The sequence below is a fragment of the Cherax quadricarinatus genome, chromosome 35 (genome assembly GCF_038502225.1).
Source record: "Cherax quadricarinatus isolate ZL_2023a chromosome 35, ASM3850222v1, whole genome shotgun sequence".
Taxonomy (NCBI): Eukaryota; Metazoa; Arthropoda; class Malacostraca; order Decapoda; family Parastacidae; genus Cherax; species Cherax quadricarinatus.
The window spans coordinates 17,950,611-17,976,819 of record NC_091326.1 but is presented as its reverse complement, the minus strand read 5'-3'; the positions used below and the strand labels follow the sequence as shown (position 1 = coordinate 17,976,819).

The 26,209-nt window shown below is 45.4% G+C and overlaps 1 protein-coding gene across 2 annotated transcripts in view; it reads left to right on the top strand.

The window, feature by feature from the left end:
* LOC128695029 (uncharacterized) overlaps positions 1-26,209 on the top strand; it is a gene marked incomplete at its 3' end in the record, with an annotated part of 538,480 nt that overhangs the window by 197,805 nt on the left and 314,466 nt on the right.

The window sequence follows — 26,209 nt, the reverse complement described above, 5'->3', positions numbered from 1 at the left end:
ATTCTTACTAATTGATGAATTTTACCTATTCGGCACGATATATATATATATATATATATATATATATATATATATATATATATATATATTATTATTATTATTATTAACACACTGGCCGATTCCCACCAAGGCAGGGTGGCCCGAAAAAGAAAAACTTTCACCATCATTCACTCCATCACTGTCTTGCCAGAAGGGTGCTTTACACTACAGTTTTTAAACTGCAACATTAACACCCCTCCTTCAGAGTGCAGACACTGTACTTCCCAACTCCAGGACTCAAGTCCGGCCTGCCGGTTTCCCTGAACCCCTTCATAAATGTTACTTTGCTCACACTCCTACAGCACGTCAAGTATTAAAAACCATTTGTCTCCATTCACTCCTATCAAACACGCTCACGCATGCCTGCTGGAAGTTCAAGCCTCTCGCACACAAAACCTCCTTTACCCCGTCCCTCCAACCTTTCCTAGGCCGACCCCTACCCCGCCTTCCTTCCACTACAGACTGATACACTCTTGAAGTCACTCTGTTTCGCTCCATTCTCTCTACATGTCCGAACCACCTCAACAACCCTTCCTCAGCCCTCTGGACAACAGTTTTGGTAATCCTACACCTCCTCCTAACTTCTAAACTACGAATTCTCTGCATTATATTCACACCACACATTGCCCTCAGACATGACATCTCCACTGCCTCCAGCCTTCTCCTCGCTGCAACATTCATCACCCATGCTTCACACCCATATAAGAGCGTTGGTAAAACTATGCTGTCATACATTCCCCTCTTTGCCTCTAAGGACAAAGTTCTTTGTCTCCACAGACTCCTAAGTGCACCACTCACCCTTTTCCCCTCACCAATTCTAAGATTCACCTCAACTTTCATAGACCCATCCGCTGACACGTCCACTCCCAAATATCTGAATACATTCACCTCCTCCATACTCTCTCCCTCCAATCTGATATCCAATCTTTCATCGCCTAATCTTTTTGTTATCCTCATAACCTTACTCTTTCCTGTATTCATTTTTAATTTTCTTCTTTTGCATATATATATATAAATATATATATATATATATATATATATATATATATATATATATATATATATATATATATATATATATATATATATATATATATATATATATATGATTGTGAGTATTTTTAATTTGCGAACCAGTAAAAAGTTTTTTTTTCTGGAGTACCAACAGCTTGCTTGATGCAAGAATGGTATATAATACCGACAAGATGAAATTAAGACACATGTGCAACATCTGGATATCTTTATTGTAGACGTTTCGCCATCCAGTGGCCTTATCAATACAAATTCCAGGACTATGCCCTCGTCTGCTACACCTGACGTTAGTATATAAGCGCCAGGCACCTTGCTTCTGCTTCAGAATCTCCACGACTACGGTGCTCTTCGCACCTACTCCTAGGTTGAGGGACTGATTACCTCATCTTCTGTATATAGTACTTCTGTCTTCAAGTTATGTCCTAGAATCTGTATTGATAAAGCCACTGGATGGCGAAACGTCTACAGTAAAGATACCCAGATGTTGCACATGTGTCTTAATTTCAGCTTGCTGATCAAGCGGTCATAAGGGAAGCTTAGCCATTGCTGCAGCCTGAAAGTGTATTAAATGTATCAAACTGTATTAAATGCTAAATCATTGTCATTTAGGTTCAATAAATCAGTGACTTTATTCCCAGTGTCATACTGAACACTCCTTGTAAACACTCCTTGTGGAAAAGTAAACACAGAATCAGTATAATGTGATCCTTTATTGACAACGTTTCGCCCACACAGTGGGTTTTATCAAGTCACGAAAGTGAAAGGTACGTGAGTATAGGATTGAGTCAGGTGGAGAATGCTGGGTAGGTTGGATCTGAACCTGCAGTAGGGTGATAGAGGCTAGGACCTTTGGTAGCTTTATAAAGAGATTGGACAGATATATGGGTAGACCTTCTGCAGTGTTCCTCCATTCTTATGTGGGATAACGATGAAGTTTCTTGGCCGTTGTTTTGGTTAAAGTTGTTGGATATGCAGATAAGTGATGATTCCAGGATTCTTCGGTATTGAGTGTTGTCTTCTCTGAAGATAAGTCTTGCGTTTCTGTAGTTGATTAAATGGTTGTGTGAATTTCGGTGTTGAACACAGGCATTTCTTAAATCGTCCAATATGCCTGCGCACTGGTGTTCTGAAATACGTGTTTGGAGGCCTCTGGATGTTTTGCCGATGTATAATTTGCTGCAGTCATTACAAGGGATTATGTATACCCCTGCAGAGGATTAAAGCTTGTCCTGTCTATTACTGGTAATGTCCTTGATGGTGGTGGAAGTGGAAGTAGATACTTGGAATGAGGTGTTGGAAAATTGTTGGAAACGTGTTTGGGAATGGAGTTGGTGGGGAGGACTATGTATCTCCTCTCGGCAGTGTCTTCTCTGGATGTGTTAAAGATGTTATATGCCCAGCGTCTGCAGTCTCTAATGAAGTGACGAGGATAGTAAAGTTTACAAAATACTTATTCAGTTAGAGAGTATTCTTCCTCAAGGAACTCACTGCTGCAGATTCGGAGTGTACACAGGAAAAAGCCTATAATTACACCACGTTTAGTTTTGGTGTCGTGGTGAGAGTAGAAGTGGAGAAGATCGTGTTGGTAGGTTTTCGATAGACTTTAAAACTAAGTTCATGGTCAGCTTTGCAGAGAAGAACATCAAGGAAAGGAAGTGTTGTTGACTTCTTCTTCTAATGTAAACTGGATTGAGGGCTCGACTTGTTTGAGCTTGTGTTGCAGATCTTGAACGTTGAAGCGTCTGGGAGTTATGATGAGAATGTCGTCAACATAACGGAGCCAGGTGACAGAAGAGGGATTAATAGAGGAAAATCGTTCGGCTTCCAGATGTTCCATGTATAGGTTCGCCAGGACGGCACTAAGTAGGGAACCGATGGGTAGTCCAAAAGTTTGCTGAAAGAGGTAATTTTCAAAAGAGAAACACGTAAAACCAACACATAGTTCAACAAGGTCGATGAAATCGCTGGCTGGAATAGGAAGGTCAAGTGAATCGCCAATTTTCCTGCACAAGAGATCAATATCTTGTGTAGTAGGTACTTTGGTGAATAGGGATGTTACGTCCAGGCTAGAGAGTTTCTTGTTCCTTTTGTTGATGTTGCGAATGCGATTGAGAAGATCACCCGAGTGTTGGAGATGTGCTGGACTGATTGTGACCAAGAGTTTAGAGAGGTGTTTAGCAAGAATTCCTGAGAGTTGGTGGTGAGCACTGCCTATTCCCGAGGATATGGGCCTCAATGGGATACCTGGCTGATAAATTAGACACATGTGCAACTCTTGGGTATCTTTATTGAGGAAACGTTTCGCCACACAGTGGCTTCATCAGTCCATACAAAGGAGAATGAGGTAGTCAGTCCCTCAACCTTGAGTCGATGTGGTCAGTCCATCAATCTTGAATAGAATATCTGGCTTGTGAGTTTTAGGCAGGCCGTACATTCTGGCAGGTCTGGGGTTGCTGGGTATGGTGTGCAGGAGTTTCTTCCCTTGTTCTGAGTCCCTCAGAATGAGGCAAGTCCTGTGAAGAAATATTTTGGTAAGGCTGTCCACTTGGTTTGTTGTGAGAGGTTTGTAGGTATCTGGATTGAACATTAAAATGGTATAAAATACCGACAGGTTGTTAGGTAAGACACATATGCAACAGTTAGGTATCTTTATTGTGAAACGTTTCGCCTACACAGTAGGCTTCTTCAGTCAAGTACAGAAAAGTTGATAGAAGCAGAAGATACTTGAAGACGATGTAATCAGTCCATCACCCTTAAAGTTTTGAGGTGGTCAGTCCCTCAGTCTGGAGAAGAGCATTGTTCCATAGTATGAAACTTTTCTGTACTTGACTGAAGAAGCCTACTGTGTAGGCGAAACGTTTCACAATAAAGATACCTAACTGTTGCATATGTGTCTTACCTAACAACAGGTATCTGGATCATTAAGTAGATTGAGCATTTTGTTCCTGTAATCGTCAGTGTTCAAGATTACGACACCACCTTTATCAGCGGTGGTAACCCTAATGGTTGTGTCTTCTGCTAAAGCTTTAAGTGCAATGATGTAACGTCGAGGTATGACTGGGGACAGTACCAGTAATAGACAGGACAAGCCTCAATCCTCTGCAGGGGTATACATAATACCTTGTAATGACTGCAGCAAATTATACGAGGGGCGAAACATCCAGAGACCTCCAAACGCGTAATTCAGAACACCAGTACAGAAGGTCTACTTATATATTTGTCCAGTCTTTTTTTAAAGCTACCCGAGGTCCTAGCCTCTATCACCTTACTCGGAAGACTGTCACCTGCAGGTTCAGATCCAACCTACCCAGCATTCTCCACTACTCACGTACCTTTCACCCAGGTAGATCTGTTTGTTACTTGATAAAGCCCACTTTGTGGGCGAAACGTTGTCAATTAAGAATCACATTAAACTGCTTCTGTGTTTATTTTTGTGTCGGCATTTTGTACCATTTATTTCCAAACACTCCTTGTAGACACTGTACATTCCTTGTAAACACTTCTTGTAAACACTATAAGCATTCGCTGTAAACACTCCTTGTAAACACTCCCTGTAAATGCCCCCTTGTAAATAAACACTTCCTTTAATTTCATTTTTTTTTTTAATTTGAATAAGTTAGGTTGGGTGACATAAAATTTTAGAACTTTTATTAAACCTTCAGCAAGAAACATTATAAACCTGAGTGTCCTGAGTGGGCAGTCAGGTGTGTCGAAGTAACTCTGTTTTAGGCAGAGTCTCAGTCTCTCTCTCTCTCTCTCTCTCTGTCTCTTTTTTTTTTTTTTTTTTTTTTTTTTTTTTTGTTTGTTTTTTTTTTTTACACATGGTTTGACAAGGTTAAGGATCCTAGCTTTATTGACAAGCTATTTACAGGTTAAGGATTCCTAACTTTATTGACAAGCTAAGAGCTGTTACCTACATCAGCTCATTTGAAAGCATTTTTATTGTTATGAGACATACAAGTAGGGAACAGGATGAAGTTGGAGCCATCTGTGGGCCAGCATTTTCATTTGATCAACTGACGTTATCTCGTTGACATCATTATGCTGAACGAATGTGTTCCATACTCGAGTCATCCTGGGTATGTATGATCTCAGATGGAGTGATGTTCTGGAGAAGGGTACAGCCAGAGTGAAGTTGCTGCTTTCTGCCCGTCTTGTGGCATAAAAGCTTGTTTCGCGCTGTCCTCGAAGTGGATCCAAGTGTGGTATTTTGACAATATTGGCCTTGTACATAACAGTAAGGCCACCCACATCCCTCCTATGTTGAAGGCTCTGCTGAAATGACAGATCCATCCAGGATGGGTCCAGGCGAGAGATGAGACGTCTTGCTCTGTTCTCTACTCTGTCAAGCAGTCGCAGATGAGAGGGGGGACAGGCAAACCAAGAAAGTGGAGCATACTCAAGGTGTGAGCGTACTTGTGCCTCGTACAGTATCTTGCAACCCCTCTCTCTCTCTCTCTCTCTCTCTCTCTCTCTCTCTCTCTCTCTCTCTCTCTCTCTCTCTCTCTCTCTCTCTCTCTCCCAAAGTAAATCATTGGACTCACTAATGACGTCATCAGTTAGGTTAATCCCTGCTCGCTGATTGGTTGTTTCACACTATCATTTATTTACAAAATCGTTGCCAAATAATTTCGCCTTTTTTCGAGTTAATTTCAGGGTCTAATTTTATATAAATTTTATGTGTTATGTTTCTGTTGGTGTTTGTACGTGTTGATGACGGTCCCGTTGATGTTTGTACGTGTTGATGACGGTCCCGTTGATGTTTGTACGTGTTGATGACGGTCCCGTTGATGTTTGTACGTGTTGATGACGGCCCCGTTGATGTTTGTACGTGTTGATGACGGTCCCGTTGATGTTTGTACGTGTTGATGACGGTCCCGTTGATGTTTGTACGTGTTGATGACGGCCCCGTTGATGTTTGTACGTGTTGATGACGGTCCCGTTGATGTTTGTACGTGTTGATGACGGTCCCGTTGATGTTTGTACGTGTTGATGACGGTCCCGTTGATGTTTGTACGTGTTGATGACGGTCCTGTTGATGTTTGTACGTGTTGATGACGGTCCCGTTGATGTTTGTACGTGTTGATGACGGTCCCGTTGATGTTTGTACGTGTTGATGACGGCCCCGTTGATGTTTGTACGTGTTGATGACGGTCCCGTTGATGTTTGTACGTGTTGATGACGGTCCCGTTGATGTTTGTATGTGTTGATGACGGTCTCGTTGATGTTTGTACGTGTTGATGACGGTCCCGTTGATGTTTGTACGTGTTGATGACGGTCCCGTTGATGTTTGTACGTGTTGATGACGGCCCCGTTGATGTTTGTACGTGTTGATGACGGTCCCGTTGATGTTTGTACGTGTTGATGACGGTCCCGTTGATGTTTGTACGTGTTGATGACGGTCCCGTTGATGTTTGTACGTGTTGATGACGGTCCCGTTGGTGTTTGTACGTGTTGATGACGGTCCCGTTGATGTTTGTACGTGTTGATGACGGTCCCGTTGATGTTTGTACGTGTTGATGACGGTCCCGTTGATGTTTGTACGTGTTGTTAGGTAAGACACATATGCAACAGTTAGGTATCTTTATTTCGAAACGTTTCGCCTACACAGTAGGCTTCTTCAGTCGAGTACAGAAAAGTTGATAGAAGCAGAAGATACTTGAAGACGATGTAATCAGTCCATCACCCTTAAAGTTTTGAGGTGGTCAGTCCCTCAGTCTGGAGAAGAGTATTGTTCCATAGTCTGAAACAATATTGTCTGGAGAAGAGTATTGTTCCATAGTCTGAAACAATATTGTTTCATACCATGGAACAATGCTCTTCTCCAGACTGAGGGACTGACCACCTCAAAACTTTAAGGGTGATGGACTGATTACATCGTCTTCAAGTATCTTCTGCTTCTATCAACTTTTCTGTACTCGACTGAAGAAGCCTACTGTGTAGGCGAAACGTTTCAAAATAAAGATACCTAACTGTTGCATATGTGTCTTACCTAACAACCTGTCGGTATTTTATACCATTTTAATGTTCATTCATGTTTGTACGTGTTGATGACGGTCCCGTTGATGTTTGTACGTGTTGATGACGGTCCCGTTGATGTTTGTACGTGTTGATGACGGTCCCGTTGGTGTTTGTACGTGTTGATGACGGTCCCGTTGATGTTTGTACGTGTTGATGACGGTCCCGTTGATGTTTGTACGTGTTGATGACGGTCCCGTTGATGTTTGTACGTGTTGATGACGGTCCCGTTGATGTTTGTACGTGTTGATGACGGTCCCGTTGATGTTTGTACGTGTTGTTGACGGTCCCGTTGATGTTTGTACGTGTTGATGACGGCCCCGTTGATGTTTGTACGTGTTGATGACGGTCCCATTGATGTTTGTACGTGTTGATGACGGTCCCGTTGATGTTTGTACGTGTTGATGACGGTCCCGTTGATGTTTGTACGTGTTGATGACGGTCCCGTTGATGTTTGTACGTGTTGATGACGGCCCCGTTGATGTTTGTACGTGTTGATGACGGTCCCGTTGATGTTTGTACGTGTTGATGACGGTCCCGTTGATGTTTGTACGTGTTGATGACGGCCCCGTTGATGTTTGTACGTGTTGATGACGGTCCCGTTGATGTTTGTACGTGTTGATGACGGTCCCGTTGATGTTTGTACGTGTTGTTAGGTAAGACACATATGCAACAGTTAGGTATCTTTATTTCGAAACGTTTCGCCTACACAGTAGGCTTCTTCAGTCGAGTACAGAAAAGTTGATAGAAGCAGAAGATACTTGAAGACGATGTAATCAGTCCATCACCCTTAAAGTTTTGAGGTGGTCAGTCCCTCAGTCTGGAGAAGAGTATTGTTCCATAGTCTGAAACAATATTGTCTGGAGAAGAGTATTGTTCCATAGTCTGAAACAATATTGTTTCATACCATGGAACAATGCTCTTCTCCAGACTGAGGGACTGACCACCTCAAAACTTTAAGGGTGATGGACTGATTACATCGTCTTCAAGTATCTTCTGCTTCTATCAACTTTTCTGTACTCGACTGAAGAAGCCTACTGTGTAGGCGAAACGTTTCAAAATAAAGATACCTAACTGTTGCATATGTGTCTTACCTAACAACCTGTCGGTATTTTATACCATTTTAATGTTCATTCATGTTTGTACGTGTTGATGACGGTCCCGTTGATGTTTGTACGTGTTGATGACGGTCCCGTTGATGTTTGTACGTGTTGATGACGGTCCCGTTGGTGTTTGTACGTGTTGATGACGGTCCCGTTGATGTTTGTACGTGTTGATGACGGTCCCGTTGATGTTTGTACGTGTTGATGACGGTCCCGTTGATGTTTGTACGTGTTGATGACGGTCCCGTTGATGTTTGTACGTGTTGATGACGGTCCCGTTGATGTTTGTACGTGTTGTTGACGGTCCCGTTGATGTTTGTACGTGTTGATGACGGCCCCGTTGATGTTTGTACGTGTTGATGACGGTCCCGTTGGTGTTTGTACGTGTTGATGACGGTCCCGTTGATGTTTGTACGTGTTGATGACGGTCCCATTGATGTTTGTACGTGTTGATGACGGTCCCGTTGATGTTTGTACGTGTTGATGACGGTCCCGTTGATGTTTGTACGTGTTGATGACGGTCCCGTTGATGTTTGTACGTGTTGATGACGGCCCCGTTGATGTTTGTACGTGTTGATGACGGTCCCGTTGATGTTTGTACGTGTTGATGACGGTCCCGTTGATGTTTGTACGTGTTGATGACGGCCCCGTTGATGTTTGTACGTGTTGATGACGGTCCCATTGGTGTTCTTGTTGATGACGGTCCCGTTGATGTTTGTTCGTGTTGATGGCGGTCCCGTTGATGTTTGTACGTGTTGATGACGGTCCCGTTGATGTTTGTACGTGTTGATGACGGTCCCGTTGATGTTTGTACGTGTTGATGACGGCCCCGTTGATGTTTGTACGTGTTGATGACGGTCCCATTGGTGTTCGTGTTGATGACGGTCCCGTTGATGTTTGTTCGTGTTGATGGCGGTCCCGTTGATGTTTGTACGTGTTGACGGTCCCGTTGATGTTTGTACGTGTTGTTGACGGTCCCGTTGATGTTTGTACGTGTTGGTGACGGTTCCGTTGATGTTTGTACGTGTTGATGACGGTCCCGTTGGTGTTTGTACGTGTTGATGACGGTCCCGTTGATGTTTGTACGTGTTAATGACGGTCCCGTTGATGTTTGTACGTGTTGATGACGGTTCCGTTGATGTTTGTACGGGTTGATGACGGTCCCGTTGATGTTTGTACGTGTTGATGACGGTCCCGTTGGTGTTTGTACGTGTTGATGACGGTCCCGTTGATGTTTGTACGTGTTGATGACGGTCCCGTTGATGTTTGTACGTGTTGATGACGGTTCCGCTGATGTTTGCACGTGTTGATGACGGTCCCGTTGGTGTTTGTACGTGTTGATGACGGTCCCGTTGATGTTTGTACGTGTTGATGACGGTCCCATTGATGTTCGTGTTGATGACGGTCCCGTTGATGTTTGTTCGTGTTGATGGCGGTCCCGTTGGTGTTTGTTAGTGTTGATGACGGTCCCGTTGGTGTTTGTTCGTGTTGATGACGGTCCCGTTGATGTTTGTTCGTGTTGATGGCGGTCCCTTTGGTGTTTGTTCGTGTTGGTGACGGTCCCGTTGGTGTTTGTTCGTGTTGATGACGGTCCCGTTGATGTTTGTTCGTGTTGATGACGGTCCCGTTGATGTTTGTACCTGTTGATGACGATCCCGTTGATATACAGAAACTGTGACGGTCCCATTGGTGTTCTTGTTGATGACGGTCCCGTTGATGTTTGTTCGTGTTGATGGCGGTCCCGTTGATGTTTGTACGTGTTGATGACGGTCCCGTTGATGTTTGTACGTGTTGATGACGGTCCCGTTGATGTTTGTACGTGTTGTTGACGGCCCCGTTGATGTTTGTACGTGTTGATGACGGTCCCATTGGTGTTCGTGTTGATGACGGTCCCGTTGATGTTTGTTCGTGTTGATGGCGGTCCCGTTGATATTTGTACGTGTTGATGACGGTCCCGTTGATGTTTGTACGTGTTGTTGACGGTCCCGTTGATGTTTGTACGTGTTGATGACGGTTCCGTTGATGTTTGTACGTGTTGATGACGGTCCCGTTGGTGTTTGTACGTGTTGATGACGGTCCCGTTGATGTTTGTACGTGTTGATGACGGTTCCGTTGATGTTTGTACGGGTTGATGACGGTCCCGTTGATGTTTGTACGTGTTGATGACGGTCCCTTTGGTGTTTGTACGTGTTGATGACGGTCCCGTTGATGTTTGTACGTGTTGATGACGGTCCCATTGATGTTCGTGTTGATGACGGTCCCGTTGATGTTTGTTCGTGTTGATGGCGGTCCCGTTGATGTTTGTTCGTGTTGATGGCGGTCCCGTTGGTATTGTTCGTGTTGGTGACGGTCCCGTTGGTGTTTGTTCGTGTTGATGACGGTCCCGTTGATGTTTGTTCGTGTTGATGACGGTCCCGTTGATGTTTGTACGTGTTGATGACGATCCCGTTGATGTTTGTACGTGTTGATGACGGTCCCATTGATGTTCGTGTTGATGGCGGTCCCGTTGATGTTTGTTCGTGTTGATGGCGGTCCCGTTGGTGTTTGTTCGTGTTGGTGACGGTCCCGTTGATGTTTGTTCGTGTTGATGACGGTCCCGTTGATGTTTGTTCGTGTTGATGACGGTCCCGTTGATGTTTGTACCTGTTGATGACGATCCCGTTGATATACAGAAACTGTGAAAAAAAAATCATCCTTCGGCTTCGCATTAATTCGTGTGTGTGTACACACTTAATTGTGGTTGCAGGGGTCGATTCATAGCTCCTGGCCCCGCCTCTTCGCTGATCGCTGCTAGGTGAACTCTCTCCCTGCTCCATGAGCTTTATCATATCTCTTCTTAAAGCTATGCATGGATCCTGCCTCCACCACATCACTCTCTAGATTGGTCCACTTCCTGACAACTCTATGACTGAAGAAATACTTCCTAACATCCCTTTGACTCATCTGAGTATTCAACTTCCAGTTGTGACCCCTTGTTGCTGTGTCCCATCTCTGAAACATCCTGTTCCTATCCACCTTGTCAATTCCTCTCAATATTTTATATATCTTTATCATGTTCTCCCCTATCCCTCCTCTCCTCCAGTGTTGTCAGATCGATTTCCGTTAACCCCTCCTCGTAGGACATTCCCCTCAGCTCCGGGACTAGTATCGTTGCGAACCTTTGCACTTTCTCAAATTTCTTGACGTACTTGACCAGGTGTGGGTTTCATACTGGTGCTGCATACTCCAATATGGGCCTGACGTACACGGTGTACAGAGTCTTGAACGATTCCTTACTAAGATGTTGAAACTATTCCTAGGTTTGCCAGGCGCCCGTATGCTGCAGCAGTTATTTGGTTGATGTGCGCCTCAGGAGATGTGCCTGGTTTTATACTCATTTCAAGATCCTTTTCCTAGAGCGAGGTTTGTAGACTTTGGCTCCCTAGACTGTACTCCGTCTGTGGTCTTCTGTGACCTTCCCCAGTCTTCATGACTTTGCACTTGGTTGGGTTAAACTCCAGGAGACATTTGCTAGATCAGGTATGCAAGCTGTTCAGATCCCTTTGTAGTCCTACCTGATCCTCTCCGATTTATTCTTCGTATCAGTTTCACATCGTCTGCAAACAGAGACACTCTGACTCTATCCCTTCCGTCATGTCATTCACATACCAGAAACTGCACCAGCCCTAGGACTGACTCCTGTGGAACCCCGCTCGTCACAGGCGCCCACTCTGACACCTAGTCACGTACTATGACTCGTTTCCTTCCTGTCAGGGATTCTCTAATCCATTGCAATGCATTTCCTATTATACCTGCCTGGTCCTTCAGATTTTGCACTAATCTCTTGTGTGGAACTGTGTCGAAAGCCTTCTTACAGTGCAAGAAAATGCAGTCTACCCACCCCGCTCTCTTGTCATAAGAACATAAGAAAGAAGGAACACTGCAGCAAGCCTACTGACCCATGTGAGGCAGGTCCAATTCACCCACCGGCTTAAGCCAATGCCTTAATGTAGTCGGGTCAGGTCCCATTCACTAAGAAAGGAGCAAGGCAACTGACCTAGTAGCACAAGCTGGTCAGGTCCAACTCACACCCACTCATGTATTTATCTAACCTAATTTTAAAACTAGACAACGTCTTAGCTTCTATAACTGTACTCGGGAGTTTGTTCCACTCATCCACAACTCTATTATCAAACCAGTGCTTTCCTATATCCTTCCTGAATCTGAGTTTTTCCAACTTAAAACTATTGCTGCGAGTCCTGTCTTGGCTAGATATTTTTAGCACGTTATTTACATCCCCTTTATTAATTCCTGTCTTCCATTTATACACCTCAATCATATCCTTCCTAATTCTACGCCTTTCTAGAGAGTGCAGATTCAGGGCCTCAGTCTATCCTCATAGCGAAGATTTCTGATACATGGGATCAACTTTGTTATCCTCCTTTGTATGTTATCTGGTGCATTTATATCCATTCTGTAATACGGTGACCAGAACTGTGCAGCATAATCTAAATGGAGCCTAACAAAGGATATACAGAGTTGAAGAACAACCTGAGGACTTCTATTATTTATACTTCTTGATATGAAGCCAAGGATTCTGTTAGCTTTATTGCGAACACTAATGCACTGTTGTCTTGGTTTCGGATTACTGCTAACCAGAACTCTTAAATCCTTTTCGCAATCAGTAATATTAAGATCTACATTATTTAATTTATATGTGGCATGGTTATTTTCCTGTCCAACATTTAAAACTTTGCATTTGTCTATATTAAACTGCATCTGCCACTTCTCCGACCATTGCATCAGTCTATTCACATCCTGGAGTGCTCTAATGCCCTTATTAGAATGAATTGGACGGCCTATTTTGTTGTCATCACCAAATTTGCTTATATCGCTATTTATTCCCTCATCTATGTCGTTGTCATACTTCTGTTACCATGTCATAAAACTCCAGTAGGTGACACAGGATTTCCCTTCCCTGAAACCTTTCTAGGTGCTCCACCACTCTTCTGATAATCTTCTCCATGACTTTGCATACTATACATGTCATTGACACTGGTCTGGAGTTTAATGCTGTCTCCTTTCTTAAATATTGGGACTACACTTGCTGTCTTCCACACCTCAGGTAGTTACCCTGTTTCGATAGAATTGTTGAAGATTGTTGTTAGTGGCACACACAGTGCCTCTGCTCCATCTCTCAGGACCCATGGAGAGATGTCCGGTCCCACCACCTTTGAGGTATCTAGCTCACTTAGCAGCATCTTCACTTACTCTTCTGTTGTGTTTATTGTGTCCAACTCTTGTTGGTGTACCCCACCATTCCGGCTTTCTGGAGTCCTTTTTTTCTCCACCGAAAATACTTCCTTAAATCTTGTGTTGAGCTCTCCACATATTTCTCTATCGTTTCTTGTGAAATCCCCTCGTTCCTTCCTTCCTCAGCCTGAGTACCTGGTCCTTGACTGTGGTTTTCCTCCTAATATGGCTATACAACAGCTTTGGGTCAGATTTGGTTTCAATGCTGTGAGAGAGAGAGCAGCAGTCTCCAACCAAGTTCTTGATGACTCATGCGTCACAGCTGCATGATGAATCATCCCGGACAAGTGCATCATACTGGACAGTGACAAAAGGCGGTTGAATGTGAAGGACGCTCAAGAAGATCAAATATGCAGTTAAGAAGGTGAAAAAGAAGGAGAGAAGGTAAAAACCCTTTTGTACCTCACTTGTAACCTTTTCTCAGAGGCAGGCACAGGCAGGCACACACAGGGAGGCACAGGCAGGCACACAGGGAGGCACAGGCAGGCACACACAGGGAGGCACAGGCAGGCACACACAGGGAGGCACAGGCAGGCACACACAGGGAGGCACAGGCAGGCACAGGCAGGCACACACAGGCAGGCACACACAGGGAGGCACAGGCAGGCACACACAGGCAGGTACACACAGGCAGGCACACACAGGCAGGCACACACAGGCAGGCACACACAGGCAGGCACACACAGGCAGGCACACACAGGCAGGCACACACAGGCAGGTACACACAGGCAGGTACACACAGGCAGGTACACACAGGCAGGCACACACAGGCAGGTACAGGAAAGCACACAACAGGCAGGTACAGGCAAGCACACAACAGGCAGGCACACACAAGCAGGCACACACAGGCGGGGCCAGGAGCTAAGACTCGACTCCTGCAACCACAAATAGGTGAGTACACACAAGCATAGACAGGCGGCCACAATTAGGTACAAGCAGGCACAAGCAGGCACAGGCAGGCACACACAAGCAGGCACAGGCAGGCACAAGCAGGCACAGGCAGGCACACAAGGAGAATTCATTGGGATGAGAAAGGTAAGACTACAAAGTTATGGAGACTGGGGAAGGGCAGTGAAGACTGCAGAGTACAGTCTGGGGGGGAGGATCCAAACACTGCAAACCTCACTCAAGGAAAATGATCTTGTGGTGAGTATAGTACGTGAATGATCCCATTGAATTATCAGTGAATGATTCTTTAATGACCAGTGAATGACAATGAATGACCATCGACTATGCAGTATTGATGGTGGTGCGGGCGCCTCACTGCAGCCATTTAACATTCTGACAGCGAGGAGAGAATGTTATGATGGATGAATGATCTACGTGATGATAGTGACACCGTGCAGTGAATCATACTGAGCCCGTGCAGTGAATGATGATAACACTGTGTAGTGAATGATTGTGACACCGTGTAGTGAACGATAGTGACACTGTGCAGTGAATGATATTGAACCTGTGCAGTGAATGATGGTGATACCGTGCAGTGAATGATGGTGATACCGTGCAGTGAATGATGGTGATACCGTGCAGTGAATGATACTAAGCCCGTGCAGTAAATGATGGTGACACCGTGCAGTGAATGATGGTGACGCCTGCAGTGAATGATAGTGATGCCGTGCAGTGAATGATAGTGACACCGTGCAATGGATGATAGTTACTCCGTGCAGTGAATGACAGTGACCCGGTGCAGTGAATGATGGTGACGCCGTGCATTGAATGATAGTGACCCTGTGTAGTGAATGTGACGCCGTGCAGTGAATGATAGTGACAACGTGTAGTGAATGTGACGCCGTGCAGTGAATGATAGTGACAACGTGTAGTGAATGATAATGACTCTTCTCTGGTATTCTGGGCAAAACTTGCACATTTCGCCCACTTTCGCCCTCCTTTTCGAACATTCCACCCTCTTCACACACCTTCGTTCCTCCTGCCTTTTGGCACTGTATCGCCCGTTCGGGTTTATTTCTTTCATATGGATATAATAATATAGTAGCAAGAGGAACAAAACCATGCTCTCTCTCTCTGTATATATATATATATATATATATATATATATATATATATATATATATATATATATATATATATATATATATATATAATGTCTGCTGGGGGTTACACTGGAATAAGGCCACAACATTTAAAGGAAATGGTCAATCCAGTTATTGGGGAGACTACAGAGACACTGCCTTCAGAGATCACAAGGTTCGTCAACAATTCCTTGGCTGGTCTGATTCCTGACAAAACTAAACCTTTCTTTTTTGGTACAACACTTTGTGCACTTAAAAAGAAGGATGGAGAAATTAGGCCTATTGCAGTAGGCAACAGTTTTCGCCGCCTCGTTTCCAAAGCTGCTGTCCTAGGAATTCGTGCACAGGCAGCCATGATGCTTCAACCAAACCAACTTGGCTTTGGGGTCTCTCAATGAAGTGAAGCAGCGGTTCATGCAACAAGGGCGTATATCAACAACCTGCCTGAGGATAAGCAGTGGTAAAATTAGACTTCGAGAATGCATTTAATCTCCTGAAAAGAGATGTGGTATTAGCAGCAGTACAAGAACATTTCCCTGGTCTCTTCCCCTTTTGTTTCAGCTGGGTATAGCAAGGAATCAATGCTTCTGTTTGGAGAACATGAAATCACATCATCAGAGGGTGTCCAGCAAGGGGATCCTCTTGCACCATTTCTCTTCTGTATACCAGTTAGGGAAATCACAGTCAGACTGACCTGTGAGCTAAACATCTGGTTCCTGGATGATGTCACAATAAATAACAAAAAGGCACAATACCGTGACTGGAACGATACACAAATAACCCGCACATAAAAGAGAGAAGCTTACGACGACGTTTCGGTCCGACTTGGACCATTGACAAAGTCACACTAACAGAGGTGGAGCAGGACGGCTATATATAGGCAGGAAGAGGTGGAGGTAGTAGTAGTAGTAGTACAAGAATTGTATATAATACGGACAAGATGAAATTAAGACACATGCACAACACCCGGGCATCCCCACAATAGCAGGTACAAAGGAGTCCCTCTTAGATTATCTTACACAAGTGATGACACGGGGACAGGAAATGGGTTTCATCCTGAATCCATCCAAATGTGAAATCATATCAGTCAGTCAACAAGTGATAAATGCAGTGAGATTCAAACTACCAGGAGCATCAGTCATCGCCCCTACAAATTGCGTCTTGCTTGGAGCACCTCTGGGACGCGATGCCATTGACACAATCCTCAGGAAGAAATTGGAAGAATTGAGGAGAATGGAACAACGAATAGGCAATCTTGACACCCACGATGCCTCGTACCTTCTCACAAAGTGCGAGTCTGCCCAGATTGACATATTTCCTAAGATGTGCACCTTCATATGATAATCCTATACTGCACGAACATGACAGTATCCTGAGGCAGATTTTTACGAAAGTACTTAACCTTACTCTAGAAGACGGGCAGTGGAACCAAGCTACACTTCCAGTCAGACAAGGAGGAATTGGTGTCCGCAAGTCATCACAGATTGCAGTACCTGCTTTTCTGTCCTCATGCATTGCATCCAGAGGGCTTGTAGCAGCAATTCTCCCTGAGCATCTTAAAGACAAGATTGGAGTCCAGGACCAAAAGTTCATTGACGGAGCCATGATCTGGGATAATCTAACGGGCTCTGAAACCAGACCTGCTCCCCCCAACAACTACAAACAGTTCTCAGTAGTATCAGTTCCCAGTAGTTCCAGTAACTAGTTACCAGTAGTATGACTCACTGCCAACCGTCTGTGTGAATCACTGTTATTCACTGACGTTACAGCTGACCATAGCAGTTTTTGAACGCCGCTCACCCCTAGGACCCAATTCGTGAGTCAGTCTTAAGATAGAGAGCAGAGAGGCAGGGTGGGCATGTGCTTCCCATATATTCCGTTATAATTATATGTACTAGCCAGCCAACATTAGTGTTATTACCCAATCCACGTTATCGAACCCCCACATGACAATTTGGTGACAGCCGTGTGGGCGTGGATTTACGGGTATTTCAGATGTTAGAAGTTTGTGGGGTGCCGGCAGATCGAACCCCCACATGACACAGTCGCACTTGGATGGCCCGATAGTGGAGCAGATAGCCTCAACAATGCTTCAGAGTGTCAGGGAAGAATAGAGCCCACCTCCTGGCAGTGAGAGCTCCTCATGCAGGGGACTTTCTGTTGGCTGTTCCCAACTCCAGCCTTGGCACATGGATCGACCCACAGACCATCCACATTGGTGTTGCCCGTCGATTTGCCGCCCCTATTCTCGCCGAACACAGGTGTATTTGTGGCAGTGAAGTAGCAGACCGATTCAGGTACCATGGTCTTATGTGCCGTAAATCCGAGGGAAAGATTGCAAGACATAAGGAGGTTAATAACATTATCAAGAGGAGCCTTACAACAGCCGGATGCCCAGCAGTAAGGGAGTCACCCCAACTTTGCAGATCTGATGGCAGCCAAAAGCTTCCAGATGGTATCACACTTCAAGCCTGGACAGATGGGAAGCAGGTGGTGTGGGACTATACATGTGCATCTACCTTGGCTGATACCTATCTCCAATACACCATGGAGGAAGGAGGGGCAGCTGCCAGCTTCAGGCAGTCCCAAAAGTCTAGAAAATGTGGAGAACTTGCCCATCATTATATGTTTGTTTTCATAGGCTCAGAGACCCTTGGCTCATGGGGAAAGAGTGCATCTAAGTTTCTTAAGGAGCTGGGCAAAAGACTCATCAGGGTAACTAGGGATCCCAGGGCAGCTAGTTTTCTGTTCCAGCGACTCAGCACTGCTGTTCAGAGGGGTAATGCCTGCTGTATTTTGGGCACGCACCCCAGTTCTGAAGAGCTGGATGAGATTTTCACATAATCAGTGACAAACATGTAACAATATGTACTAGACATGTATCTCTCACATCTCATGTACTATATATGTCATCTTTATATCAACAATGTATCTTTTAAACCCTTTGTACTATATTATGTAATAAAATATACCTATTGGTAAAAAAGAATGAAAAGATGGGGTGGTAGGGGAAATGGAATATTCAAATGGCTTCAGGAAGAAATCCAAATATTCTTCCTTGAAGCCTTTTATCCACTTTATATATATATATATATATATATATATATATATATGTGTGTGTGTGTGTGTGTGTGTGTGTGTGTGTGTGTGTGTGTGTGTGTGTGTGTAATGGAACCCCGGTTTTCGTCTTTAATGCGTTCCAGAAGATCGGCCGAAAACCGATTTGTACTAAAACTGAAGCAATATTTCCCATAAGAAATAATGTAAATCCAATTTAAACTTTCCAGACTCCCAAGAATATTAACAAAAAATACATTTTTTAGAGAATAACTATAGTTTTACATACAGAAAACAATGAGAAATAAATATAAATGACTAATGAAATGGATAAATGAACATTTAACATCACTTTTACCTTTATTAAAAATTCTTGTTGGCGTATGGAAGACGGCGAGGAGGGGAGAGGGAGGAGAGGTTATTGTTTGGAAGGGGAATCCCTCTCCATAAGGACTTCAGGTATCAAAGCCCTATCCAGGGTTACTTCCCTTCTTTGTCTTTTACTGGCACTAGGACCACCTTGAGAGTCACTGCACCCCTGTCACACAAAAAATCTGTCCAGAGAGGCCTATTTCTGGCGTTTCTAAGAGTTACCTAAAATGGGACATGGCATTGTCATTGAACATGTTGCTGACACGGCTTGCAACAGCTTTGTTAGGGTGATATTTCTCCACAAAACTTTGCACCTTACTCCACTTTTCACAAATGTTCTTAATCACTGAAGAAGGCACATTCTTCTCTCTCTTTTCCTCCTCTGAAGCAGTTTCCTCAGCTAAGGTCTGTTGCTGTTCCAGATGAAGGTCTTGCAGTTCTTCATTGCTTAGCCTTTCTCTGAGGTCGTCCACCAACTCTTCCACATCCTGGCCACTCACCTCCAGCCCCATGGACTTCCCCGAAGACAAATTCCACAAAAGGTGTAGGGTCATAATGTCATGTCGGGAGGGGGGGGGTTTTGCAACGTAAGCATAACTAAGGGAATATGGGAGTAAGGGAGTATGTAGGCAGTGGATAGGCAGGAGAGGTGAGTAGGTAGAGATGAGTGCGGAGGTCGGTAGGTAATGTGAGGTCACTGGTGACTACAATTTCACCTCTCATTACTCTACCCACCACTCCACACTACTCACCCTCTCACTACTTTAACTGAAATAAACTAATGAATAAATAACGGGGACAGTGAATATTACTATTCTACTTAAACACAGTTTATTATTAAGTCTTTGTACAATAATATATTTGGGAACAGGAGAACATTATTGGGGTTTAGATAAATGGGGTGGTACATATAAGCAGTGAGACAGGGAACACAATCAACTTGACGAAAATGAATGTAACTTACAATATAGTACAGAGGACAGTTCACCACAGGAATTAAGCCACAGGTCCCAAGACCTACACAGCCGAGTACTGCTCCAAGCCAGTACTCTGCCCACTGTCTCCAACAGTCTCTCCTCCCGAGACTCTCCCGCTCAGCTCTGCTCACAGGCCAGAGCTCCGCTCGACTCTCCTGCTCAGAGCTCTGCCCGAATCTCTTCTGCTCAGCTGTTCCTTGGGCTTATATGGTGGTCCAAGCACACCCCAGAACCACGTGTACGACCTGACGCCTAGGTCTGACGCCGTCAAGAACAAAAGACCTCAGACGTGGGCGTGGCTGACAGATGTTTGCCAAGGCAAGGTGTGACCATATAATTAGTTAAATTAGGTCTCCCCAGAGACCTCACAAGCCCAGCTGGACTACATCACAATCAGGGTCAGCCTCAAACCCTTCAAAATCCTTCTGGAGGACACATTCTGGCCACAGTTTTCTCCAAGCAGAATTCAAAGTCCTGCCAAGCCTTATCTAAAAGGCATATGCAATTGAGGATATTGAACTGGCTCCTCCAGAACTCTCTTAGGGTTAGTTTAGTGCCCGAGGTTACTTCAAAGCACCTTTGAAACATTGCTTTGGTGTAGAGTTTTTTGAAGTTTGAAATGACCTGCTGGTCCATGAGCTGGATGAGAGGAGTGGTATTAGGGGGCAAGAAATTCACTGTGATAAAACTAAACTCCCCAACAATTTATCTTCCAAGTCTGGAGGATGAGCAGGAGCATTGTCCATTACCAGGAGGCACTTGAGTGGCAATTTATTTTCCAGGAAGTATTTCTTAACACTCGGGCCAAACACTTCACTGGCCCACTCAGTGAAAATTTGCCTCCTGACCCATGCCTTATTGTTAGCCTTCCACGTCACTCTTGATGACATTTTTTTCTTTTGAGATTTTCAGAGTGATACACCAGTAAAGGCTTCACTTTGAAATCCCCACTAGCATTACCACAGAACAAAAGAGTTAGCCTATCCTTCATAGGTTTGTGTCCTGGCAGTGCCTTTTCCTCCTGCATGATATAGGTCCTCTTTGGCATTTTCTCCCAAAAGAGGCCTGTTTCGTCACAATTGAAGACTTGTTGGGGGAGGAATCCTTAAGCCTCTATGTCCTCCTTGAATTCATCAATGAATTCTTCAGCCCCACGTTTGTCCGAACTTGCAGCCTCACCATGCCTTACCACACTGTGTATGCCACTTTGCTTCTTGAATCTGTCGAACCAGCATTTGCTGGCCTTAAATTAACTAACACTCGTTTCAGGCATTTTCTTTACGAGATCCGCATGCATCTGCCTTGCCTTTTTGCAGATTATCGCCTCCACAACACTATCTCCCGCTAACTGTTTTTGGTTGATCCACACCAACAACAACTTCTCAACATCTTCGATTGTTCGTGATCTCTGTTTCATTAGCACATTTATCCCTTTTGCAATATGAGCTTCCTTGATTTCTTTTTTTCTTCGCCAGGATGAAACTGATCGTTGATTTGGACTGCCCATACATCCTGGCAAGCTCAGCCACGTGTACGCCACTTTCGTATTTTTCTGTGAGTTCTTTCTTGAATTCTATTGTGTTTCTCACCTCTACCAAAGGGCTGGCACTCAGAAATTTCTTTGGCCACATGGTGGCTTATTTAGCAGTCGCAAGCACAAAAAAATGGACTATTATGAAATGTTTCCAGTGAACGTGCGGAGTAATGCTCACTGAACGAGTGACAAAGGCAAACTAAGTCACGAACATATGAACAGCCCTATCCTCCTATCCTGCAGGCAGGCGGACATGTCTAGTATGGACGATTTCCGAGTGGATGTACGAAAACGGAAAATTTCGCCGAGAAAAAGTGGTTGAAAACTGAATTGTACGATAACCGGACTGGACGAAAACCGGGGTTCCACTGTATATATATATATTTTATATATATATATATATATATATATATATATATATATATATATATATATATATATATATATATATGCAATAAGATCACAGTAAACAGGTGATTTTAGAATATGCAAAACAACCACTCTGAAAGAATAGATTAATTAACCAAGCGCTTTCGTGACTACTCACATTATCAAGGAACTATGATAATATAATATATGCTATATAATACAGGGAATACAGGGATCAGCAACTATGCTGACACAAGGAACTATGATAAAATATATATATATATATATATATATATATATATATATATATATATGTATATATTTATGTTCCATTATTCAACTCATATTTATGTGTGTACTCGCCTAATTGCAGTTGCAGGGGTCGAGTCACAGTTCCTGGTTCCACCTCTTCACTGGTCGATACTAGGTCACTCTTCCAACTTCAAGAGCTTCATCATTCCTCTTCTTAAAGCTATGTATGGATCTTGCCTCCACTACATCACCTCCCAGACTATTCAACTTTCTGACAACTCTGTGATTGAAGAAATACTTCCTAACCTCCCTTTGATTCATCTGAGTCTTCAACTTCCAACTGTGACCCCTTGTTGCTGTGCCCCATCTCTGGAACATCCTGTCTCTGTCCACCTTGTCGATTCCTCTCAGTATTTTATGTCGTAATCATATCCCCCTATTTCTCCTGTCCTCCAGTGTCGTCAGGTTGATTTCCCTTAACCTTTTCTCGTAGCACATACCCTTTAGCTCCGGTACTAGTCTTGTTGCAAACCTTTGCACTTTCTCTGATTCCTTTATGGCTTGGCTAAGTGTGGGTTCCAAACTGGTGCTGCATACTCCAATATAGGCCTAACTTACACGGTGTACAGGGTCCTGAACGTGTGTACTCACCTAGTTGTGGTTGCAGGGGTCGATCACAGCTCCTGTACCCGTGTGTGTGTGTGTGTGTGCACCAAATTATAATTGCGGGGGTTGAGTCTCGGCTCCTGGCTCCGCCTTCTAAGCCCTGTTGTATCTTCTCTTAAAGCTACGTAGTCACCTTGCCTCTGCGAGTCTCAGCACCTGGACCATAAATGCCTAGAGAACTAAGGAAAGATTTGTGATACTAGAGAGCTAGTTAGCTATTTACAACTGTTACGTAGGTATGCACTGCTGTTAGTTAACTAGCCACACACTTCTGTTAACTAGCTAGTCGGCTGTGTTGTCTGGCAAGGCCGGACAACACAGCCGGCTAGCTAGTTAACTGAAGGGTGGTGGGTCAAGGGTGATGTGAAGGGTGGTGGGTCGTGTGTGATGTGAAGGGTGGTGAGTGGAGGGTGATGTGAAGGGTGGTGGGTCAAGGGTGATGTGAAGGGTGGTGGGTCAAGGGTGATGTGAAGGGTGGTTGGTCAAGGGTGATGTGAAAGGTGGTTGGTCAAGGGTGATGTGAAGGGTGGTGGGTCAAGGGTGATGTGAAGGGTGGTGGGTCAAGTGTGATGTGAAGGGTGGTGGGTCAAGGGTGATGTGAAAGGTGGTTGGTCAAGGGTGATGTGAAGGGTGGTGGGTCAAGGGTGATGTGAAGTGTGGTGGGTCAAGGGTGATGTGAAGGGTGGTGGGTCGAGGGTGATGTGAAGGGTGGTGGGTCAAGGGTGATGTGAAGGGTGGTGGGTCAAGGGTGATGTGAAGTGTGGTGGGTCAAGGGTGATGTGAAGGGTGGTGGGTCGAGGGTGATGTGAAGGGTGGTGGGTCAAGGGTGATGTGAAGTGTGGTGGGTCAAGGGTGATGTGAAGGGTGGTGGGTCAAGGGTGATGTGAAGGGTGGTGGGTCAAGGGTGATGTGAAGGGTGGTGGGTCAAGGGTGATGTGAAGTGTGGTGGGTCAAGGGTGATGTGAAGGGTGGTGGGTCAAGGGTGATGTGAAGGGTGGTGGGTCAAGGGTGATGTGAAGTGTGGTGGGTCAAGGGTGATGTGAAGTGTGGTGGGTCAAGGGTGATGTGAAGGGTGGTGGGTCAAGGGTGATGTGAAGGGTGGTGGGTCAAGGGTGATGTGAAGGGTGGTGGGTCAAGGGTGATGTGAAGGGTGGTGGGTCAAGGGTGATGTGAAGGGTGGTGGGTCAAGGGTGATGTGAAGGGTGGTGGGTCAAGGGTGATGTGAAGGGTGGTGGGTCAAGGGTGATGTGAAGGGTGGTGGGTCAAGGGTGATGTGAAGGGTGGTGGGTCAAGGGTGATGTGAAGGGTGGTGGGTCAAGGGTGATGTGAAGGGTGGTGGGTCAAGGGTGATGTGAAGGGTGGTGGGTCAAGGGTGATGTGAAGGGTGGTGGGTCGAGGGTGATGTGAAGGGTGGTGGGTCGAGGGTGATGTGAAGGGTGGTGGGTCGAGGGTGATGTGAAGGGTGGTGGGTCGAGGGTGATGTGAAGGGTGGTGGGTCGAGGGTGATGTGAAGGGTGGTGGGTCGAGGGTGATGTGAAGGGTGGTGGGTCGAGGGTGATGTGAAGGGTGGTGGGTCGAGGGTGATGTGAAGGGTGGTGGGTCGAGGGTGATGTGAAGGGTGGTGGGTCGAGGGTGATGTGAAGGGTGGTGGGTCGAGGGTGATGTGAAGGGTGGTGGGTCGAGGGTGATGTGAAGGGTGGTGGGTCGAGGGTGATGTGAAGGGTGGTGGGTCGAGGGTGATGTGAAGGGTGGTGGGTCGAGGGTGATGTGAAGGGTGGTGGGTCGAGGGTGATGTGAAGGGTGGTGGGTCGAGGGTGATGTGAAGGGTGGTGGGTCAAGGGTGATGTGAAGGGTGGTGGGTCGAGGGTGATGTGAAGGGTGGTGGGTCAAGGGTGATGTGAAGGGTGGTGGGTCGAGGGTGATGTGAAGGGTGGTGGGTCAAGGGTGATGTGAAGGGTGGTGGGTCAAGGGTGATGTGAAGGGTGGTGGGTCAAGGGTGATGTGAAGGGTGGTGGGTCAAGGGTGATGTGAAGGGTGGTGGGTCAAGGGTGATGTGAAGGGTGGTGGGTCGAGGGTGATGTGAAGGGTGGTGGGTCAAGAGTGATATGAAGGGTGGTGGGTCGAGGGTGATGTGAAGGGTGGTGGGTCAAGAGTGATATGAAGGGTGGTGGGTCGAGGGTGATGTGAAGGGTGGTGGGTCAAGGGTGATGTGAAGGGTGGTGGGTCAAGGGTGATGTGAAGGGTGGTGGGTCAATGGTGATGTGAAGGGTGGTGTGTCAAGGGTGATGTGAAGGGTGGTGGGTCAAGAGTGATATGAAGGGTGGTGGGTCAAGGGTGATGTGAAGGGTGGTGGGTCAAGGGTGATGTGAAGGGTGGTGGGTCAAGGGTGATGTGAAGGGTGGTGGGTCAAGAGTGATATGAAGGGTGGTGGGTCGAGGGTGATGTGAAGGGTGGTGGGTCAAGGGTGATGTGAAGGGTGGTGTGTCAAGGGTGATGTGAAGGGTGGTGGGTCAAGAGTGATATGAAGGGTGGTGGGTCAAGGGTGATGTGAAGGGTGGTGGGTCAAGAGTGATATGAAGGGTGGTGGGTCAAGAGTGATATGAAGGGTGGTGGGTCAAGAGTGATATGAAGGGTGGTGGGTCAAGAGTGATGTGAAGGGTGGTGGGTCAAGGGTGATGTGAAGGGTGGTGGTGAGTGGGCTTGGGGCTAGAGAGAGGGATTACATGTCAAGATTCATCTCAGCAGAGACAATACAGTTTTCTACAGGGATGCTGCGAGTGACAGCCACATAACTCTCCGTATTGATTCTCATCTTTCAATTGAAAGTTCTAATGTAGTCTTTAATAATAATAATAATAATAATAATAACAATAACAATAATAATTTTTCGTCACTTGATTTCACTCGTAATTTTTTTTTTTTTTTTTTTTTGGTATCGAAAAATTATCTTCTTTTATAAGTGTGGAGAGAGAGAGAGAGAGAGAGAGAGAGAGAGAGAGAGAGAGAGAGAGAGAGAGAGAGACAGACAGACAGACAGACAGACAGAGACAGAGAGAGACAGACAGACAGAGAGGAAGGGAGGAAGAACAAGAGGAAGATAACGATGAATGAAGGATGCAAAGAGAAGAATGATTCAAGATTGTCAGGCAGAAAGGGAGAACATAAGTGAGTTGAGGCGTTGCCAGGTCACCTGACCCCGCAAGACTCACCTGGTATGTCACCTGTGGCACCTACCTCACGCCTGGGGTCACCTGCTTGGTGGGTCCACCCAGGCGTGGTCACTGTAACCCCGTGACTCACCTGGCATGTCACCTGTGGCACCTCCAACACGTGAAAGTGCTCTCCTGCAGCAGGTGAGGCTTATCACCTGCTCAGCTGATGGAGGCACTAGGTAGTAGTGAAGAGTCACTCAGGTGACGAAGACCCGCGTCAGGAAACACTTGTCCTGTTTCCTGACAAACCTAACTG